The sequence below is a fragment of the Alligator sinensis genome, unplaced genomic scaffold, assembly GCF_000455745.1.
Source record: "Alligator sinensis unplaced genomic scaffold, ASM45574v1 scaffold1027_1, whole genome shotgun sequence".
NCBI lineage: Eukaryota > Metazoa > Chordata > Crocodylia > Alligatoridae > Alligator > Alligator sinensis.
Window position 1 is genome coordinate 80,539 of NW_005843209.1, and position 7,321 is coordinate 87,859.

The 7,321-nt window shown below is 49.6% G+C and overlaps 1 protein-coding gene across 8 annotated transcripts in view; it reads left to right on the top strand.

The window, feature by feature from the left end:
* LOC102386147 (mitochondrial fission factor homolog A) overlaps window positions 1-7,321 on the top strand; it is a 34,110-nt gene that overhangs the window by 1,649 nt on the left and 25,140 nt on the right. For 2 of the 8 annotated variants that reach the window (XM_025194443.1, XM_025194442.1), the window contains exons 2-3: window positions 6,965-7,042; window positions 7,138-7,227. The exons of 1 other annotated variant lie outside the window; for it this stretch is intronic. The gene's annotated coding sequence lies outside the window, so the exon portion shown is untranslated. Of the gene's footprint in view, window positions 1-312; window positions 384-6,964; window positions 7,043-7,137; window positions 7,247-7,321 lie in introns of all 8 variants that reach the window. 5 more of the 8 variants (XM_025194441.1, XM_025194440.1, XM_025194444.1 and 2 more) reach the window with 4 other exon arrangements.

A 7,321-nucleotide genomic window follows, 5' to 3' on the forward strand; every position in this document is an offset into this window, starting at 1 on the left:
TGAAATATGAGCTGCTCTGAGCTCATTAATTGCTGGTATCCAATTAGCATGATTCGGGGCCAATTCAAGAGAGGCAAAGCTGATTTTCAAAGCTAGTGTCATCCTTGACTTGTGTAAAGTACCACAGCATCTTTCCAGCCTGTGTACCCAGAGTGACTGAACACCTGAGCCAAAGAGAAGTTTGACTAGCAATGCTGTATGAGGCATTTTCCAGGCCAGAGCCAAAAGAGCGACATCAACCTAGTGAATGGGTCCAATGTGTTGGGGCCTCCCACTGTCTCACCTCATTCTTCTTGTCCCTCACAATCGCAGGGAGTGTCTTGTGCTGCATCAGTTCAGAACAGCTCTGCTGTGGTCAAAGGCTTTGCTTACCTCTGTCTGTGGTTTGTACGCTGTTTTTGTTTTTTTGGGGGGGGTGGGGGGAGGGGGGGAGTTTGCTGGCTGGACCACTCCTGTAAGAGCCCCTCTCCTGATCCCCTTTGCTCCCAGCCTCAGGAGATCACACAGTCTTCTCCAGGGCCAAGTACAGACATTACACTTTTACCTGTAAGTGACTGGAAACTGGTCTGTACCTGTAACAGAACAGAAGTTTGGTGCACATAGACTGGATTCTGCCATGTTTAAACCAGACTAAGTGTTGCACCCTCTCCCAAAAAGCGAATGTGTATTCTGTTTGCTGCTGATCTGAACTGCACCTATAGGTGCTGACTTTGATTTTTGCTAGTGAATGCTGAGCCTTGTGCATGTTCAGAAGAGTCAGCCCGCTCCTTCAACCTGGCTCACCTGACATCCGTATAGATCAGGTGCTTAAGTGGCTTGTTTGTTTTTTTTTCTGGCACTCTTGGCTGACTGAATCGGCTCTAGCTAAAAGTGCCAAAAACCCTTGATGAAGCGCCCAGTCTTTCCAGATGCTGCAGAGCTGTGCTGAAGTAATGCACTGCATCTTCTAGTAAAGCACAGTTTGTTTCAATGCCAGCAAGCAGCCACAGAGATATAACATGTTAAAATCAAAATAGCCATGGTCTATGGGTGCTGAGCACCCACTAACTTTTTTTTTTGTTTGGTGGGTGCTTGAGTCCTGGAGTACCCATGGAGTCAGCACTTATGACGGCACTGCTTACAGAAAACCACATAACTCTGATCAGTTCTGCCTTGGGGTTTTTGAATGTCTGTACCTAGCCCAAGTGAGAGGCTGCAGTGGTCCTTGCTGACCTGAAATGACAATAGTAGAATGGAGTAATGGAGATGATGGAAATTGGCTTTGCATTGGGTCACTTTTCTTGGTTTCTGCTTCCTATTCCATGGGCTTGGACTGTCTGGTTCTTCCAGAGCACAAGGTCTTACTCTTCCTGCCCTGTACTGTAACCCAGCCCCTGAGGTATCCACTCCCATTGGGATCTCCTCCCTCCCCCACCCCCTTGGGCTGCTTGGTGTCAGTCTCTTGAGCTCCTGCATATGTTCTGTAGTGCCTGGAGTAGCACTGTTAAACCCAGGAGCATTCTCCTTGGTGATCTTTTTGACTAGCAGCCTGGTATGCCTTGGGCTGGTTGGTTCCCACAGGCAGGCTCTGGGGAGTTCAGGTGCTCTAGGGACATGCAGGGCTCCTGGGGGAGGGTCACAGCCAAAAATAAAACAGCTGGACAGTAGGGAAGTGCATGGACCTGATCAGTCTCTGGGGTGACTCCAGCATCCAGGGCAGTTGTGTTATATTCCTATCCTGCCCCTCCTTCCCTATACCCCCAGCCCTACTCATTCATCTCTTCATAAATTTTGTAGACATTAGGGCTGGAAGGGACCTTGGAAGATCGTAGAGTCCAGACTCCTGCCCCAGGGGCAGGAAGTCAGATAGCGTCAAAGGATTCCAGCAAGATAAGCTTCCAAACATTTCTTGAAAGAGTGCAAACCACCTCTGGAGGGAGTCTTGGACAGTAAAGAAGGTCTTGGATAGTAAAGAAGTTTTTCCTTATGTCCAGCATAAACGGTCTTGTAGGAGTTTGTGACCGTTAGATCTTGTCATCCCTTGGGGCACTCTGGTGAACAGAAAGTCCCCCAGGTCCTGATCTACATCCCTTTATATACTTATAGGCTGCCACCAGGTCACCCGTGAGCCTGTCCTTTTCCACGCTGATGAGTCCCATGGCTCTCAGCCTCTCTTCAAAGGCCTGTTCTCTTGCCCTCTGATCATGCATGTGGCTCTCCTCTGGACTCTCTCAAGCTACTTCAAATCCTTCTTGAATTGTGGAGCCCAGAGTTGGATGCAGGACTCCAGCTGCAGCCTCACCAAGGCGGAGTACAGCGGGAGGATGACATCCTGAGATTTGTTTGAGAAGCATCTATGGATGCAAGCCAGAGTTTTGTTCACTTTACGAGTTGCAACATCACATTGGTGGCTCATGTTCATCTTGTGATCAATCGTGACCCCCAAGTCACTTTCGGCCGTGATGCTAGCGAGCGTCACACTGACGAGTGTGTAAGTTTGATGTGGTTCCCCCCGGTGAAGTACCTTGCATTTTTCCGTATTGAATGTCATCACGTTTTTATCCTCCCACTTTCCAAACCTATCGGGGTCAGCCTGGATCACCAGCCTGTCCTTGGGTGTGGACACTCTACCCCAAAGTTTAGTGTAATTGGCAAACTTGGCCAGTCCGTTTCTGACACCAGTGTCCATATCATTAATAAAGATGTTAAAAAGACTACAGGTCCAAGGACAGCTTTGGGGGACACCACTGGTCATGGAGTGCCATGCTGATTCATGCCTGTTGACTACCACTCTCTGGGTTTGATCTTACAGCTAATTCCCCTTCCATCAGACTGTGATGTAGCAGAGGCTGCAGTTGGCCAATTTTTCTATGAGGAGACCATGGGACACCAGCCCAAAGGCTTTTTTAAAGTCCAGATATAAGATGTCAATCTCTTCTCCCTTGTACAGGTGATATGTCACCTGGTCATAGAAGGAAATGAGGTTGGTCAGGCAAAACCTACCCGTACTGGCTGTTCCCTCAGGATGTTGCCATCAACCAACTTGTCTAGAATGGTCTCTTTAATAATTTTTATCCAAAATCTTCCCAGGATTGGACGTCAAGCTGACTGACCTGTAGTTCCCTGGGCCTACTTCCCTTTCTTAAAGATAGGCACCACATTGGCCTCCTTCCAATTTTCGGGCACTTCACCCAAGTGCCATGAGTTCTTGAATGTCCTTGCCAGTGGCTGGGCTGTGATGCCTGACAGCTCACTAAGTACTCTGGAGTGCAAGCTGTCGGGACCAGCTGACTTGAAGGTGTCCAACCTCTCAAGGTGTTCCGTTACAAGGTCTACACCAATGCTGGGTATAAATTCACCCTCGCCCTAGCTATCCCACATCATGTTAGGTAGGATGGTCCCTTTAGGCTGGTGGAAAAACTGACGCAAAGTACCCGTTAAGCAGGTTGACTTTTTCCTGGGTGTCAGTTGTCCCATTTGGTTTAGCAGGGGTCCAATATTGCCCTTGCTTTTCTTCCGATTTCCCCGCATCTAAAAAATGACTTTAGTGTCCTTGATGCGTGCAGCCAGTTGGAGTTTGGTTGCAGCCTTGGCTTTCCTGGTTTTCTCCCTACAGGTACGGAGCAGTGCAGAATACTCCTTATTGGCGATTCCCGTCTTCCATCCTTTATAAGCCTCTTTTTTTAGACATAGGAGGTCCATGAGTTCCCTGCCGAGCCAAGGGGGTTGCTGTGCCCTTTTGCTACCTTTCCTCCGAGATGGGATGGACAACCCTTGTGCTGTCAGGATTGCTCCCTTAAGCCTTTCCCCAGCCCTTTCCAGCTCTGCTCTAGCCCTCCCACCCAGACCATTGTTTTGCCCGGTCATCTGCATTCCAAACGTGCAGCCCCTCTGCTTCCTCAGTCCTAGGATCCCCATGCACAGCTTTGTCGGTGCCTGTAACAGGTTGCCCTCTCAAATGGCATTTTTTTCTCTTCTCTTTTTGTTCCCTGTGGCCTATGAGGGGTGCCCTTGAAGTCCCTTAAATGCTTCTCCTTCTATCTTTTGTCTTGGATCCTTCCTTTTATTCCCCTGCCATGTCTTGATGTAACTTATTTAGATACACCTTTTATTCTCCTGCCATGTCTTGATGTAACTTATTTAGATAATAAGCCTGAGTTACAACCTGGGGCAGCGGAGGCACTGCTTTTTCCTGTCACCTGCATAGAACCTCTGGGGGTTACTCTGTCCACTGGGGATTGCTGGAGTGCATTGTATTCTGGCTCCAACCCAGCTCAGTTCTTGCACCCCTACCCCCCACACAGTTGCTTCCTATGCTTATGGGGGACTGGAACACAGAGGATTGGCTCTGCAGGCTTTGCTGTACCCTGTCATTCCTTCATTATTGGGGTGATCCCTGACATCCCTCTGGTCTTTGCAAGGCATAAAGGAGATGGTGCTGCAGACCAGCGTTTGGCCCTTTTACCCTCCTTAGCAGCAGCCTGTATTTTAACACATTCAGGGAGCTTTTAGAGCAAGGGACAAAGTGCCTGGCTTCTGCAGCAGGGCAGAACTGCTAGGATCACCCAGACCTGGCTCAGGTTTAGCCAAAAGGTTCAGGTTCTGACAGCTGCTCTGGCTTTTCTTGCAAGCCCTGCTTCCCTGCTCTGTGCCATCTGATGAGCCTGCCCTCTGCCATGGTACTTCCCTTCCCAGGCTGCTGGGGGAAGGGGTCAGTAGGAGAGTTGACTGGGAGCTGAGATTTTACCAGGTGGCTTTGCCAACTCCCACTGCTCAGGTGGCAGCTTTGCAGGGCAGCACTATGCCAGCTGTTCCCTCTCCTCCTGGGGGTGGTAGTGATGTGCACAGAGTAGAGTGCCTTTTGGTGCTCCCTTCCCTGTCCCCCTATCCCTCATCCCTTTGAGACTTTGCGCAGGTGGGCGAGTGGGCAGGAAATCAAAGTGATATGGCTAAAATAGGCTGTAGCTGTGATCAAAGGTGGCTGGGACCCACACACTGGGGTCTCCATTGCATCCCCCTGTGCCAACTGCCTCCCTTGTCTGCACCAACTTCCATGTTCCCCCCCGTATAGTTCTGCCTCCCCCAAAACATCACCATTTTCCCCACCTCCCCCAAATACTGTGCTGGGAACAGCAGCCTTTGTTATGGAAATCTTGATTTGCACACAAAAGGACCCTCTGTTTCTGTTTGGGTGTAAGCCCTGCAGCAGGGGTGACTACCAAGGACAGGGGTGCAGTGGGTTGGAGGCACTGGGGGCAAATGGGATAGTTTGGATACGGTATCCCACACCATACTGGTAAACAAGAGGCTGTGACTTGGATGACTACACAGTCTGGTGGGTGGCGAGTTGGCTAGAGGGTTGCACCCAGAGAGTCCTAGTGGATGGGTCGGTATCGACCTGGAAGGGTGTGGGCAGTGGGGTCCCGCAGGGCTCGGTCCTTGGACCGATACTCTTCAACGTCTTCATCAGCGACTTGGACGAGGGAGTGAAGTGTACTCTGTCCAAGTTTGCGGATGACATAAAACTGTGGGGAGAAGTGGACACGCCGGGGGGCAGGGAACAACTACAAGCAGACCTGGACAGGTTGGACATATGGGCAGAAAACAACAGAATGCAGTTCAACAAGGAGAAATGCAAAGTGCTGCACCTAGGGAGGAAAAATGTCCAGCATACCTACTGCCTAGGAAATGACCTGCTTGGTGGAAAGGAAGCGGAAAGGGATCTTGTAGTTCTAGTGGACTCCAAGATGAACATGGGTCGTCAGTGTGACAAAGCCATCAGAAAAGCTAATGGCACTTTATCGTGCATCAGCAGATGCATGACGAACAGAACCAAGGAGGTGATACTTCCCCTCTATCGGGCGCTGGTCAGACTGCAGTTGGAATACTGCGTGCAGTTTTGGGCGCCTCACTTCAAGAGGGATGTGGATAACCTGGAGAGGGTCCAGAGAAGGGCCACTCATATGGTTAAGGGCTTGCAGGCCAAGCCCTATGAGGAGAGACTGGGGCACCTGGACCTCTTCAGCCTCCTCAAGAGAAGGTTGAGAGGTGACCTTGTGGCTGTCTATAAGTTCATCACAGGGACACAGAAGGGAATTGGTGAGGTTTTATTCACCAAGGCGCCCCCGGGGGTTACAAGAAACCATGGCCATAAACTAGCAGAGAGCAGATTTAGACTGGACATTAGGAAGAACTTCTTCACAGTTCGAGTGGCCAGGGTCTGGAACGGGCTCCCAAGGGAGGTGGTGCTCTCCCCTACCCTGGGGGTCTTCAAGAGGAGGTTAGATAGGCATCTAGCTGGGGTCATCTAAACCCAGCACTCTTTCCTGCCTATGCAGGGGGTTGGACTCGATGATCTATTGAGGTCTCTTCCGGCCCTAGCATCTATGAATTTATGAAACTATGGATGGCACAGAGGGGGCTATGACTGGCCTACCTAATCCCTCTTGCCTTTTTCCTCTCTCTTTGTCGCATGGGGTGGTTGTAGATGACACAAGATTTCCCATTTACACCAATGGAACTGTGTGCGTGCGCACTATTGGGATTTCCCACCGCTCTAAGTCTTTTCGGCATGTAAACTAACACTGCTAGGACCTTTTTTAATTTTGCGTCGAGTTCACTTACCTCACTCCAATCTATGGATTCATGTTGTGCAAACAGTCAGCGACTCAAAGACTTGTAATTACTTTCTGTTGGCACCAGGTGGTACTGCTCTATTTCTGTAGTTCAAGTCTTTAGACAGTAGGTGCCACTGTGATTTGTATTTTCTATGTGGGGTGTGTTGTGTTTTTTTTGTTTTTGGTTTTTTTTTTTTTCCTTACCGTCCTCCTCCTCCACAGCTGGCCGTAGGTATTCAGGGCATGGCGTAGTGTGTGCTCCAGGTATAATAATATTAATGATCATAATATTGTTAAGAGAAATGGAGGGCTGACCAATTCCCTGTGTCATAGTACCCGATTGTTAATTTTTCCATGGCTGCCACCAGTTGTATACGTGATGCCTCCTGCCCGATGCGCTCACTGCTGCATTCAGAACTGCAGATCCCAGTGGCATCACCAGAATGGTAAGTTTACAAATATAAAAAGTTTGGAGTGTGCTACCCTACCTACCCCCTAAAGTCTTCCTTCAGATTTCTTATAGTTTACATTCACGTTGCAGAACCATGGCAAATAGTCCAGATGGATGCTGCCTGTCAGACCCACTGCCGCCCCAGGTACAGGGTACAAATCCTCTTGGGTGACTATATAGGTAATGTCCTACCAACCTTGTACGTGGCAGGTTTGTGGGGCAACAGTTTTGGGGGGGGGGGGCAAGAGGTCAGTTTTTGGACTTTTGTCCAAGA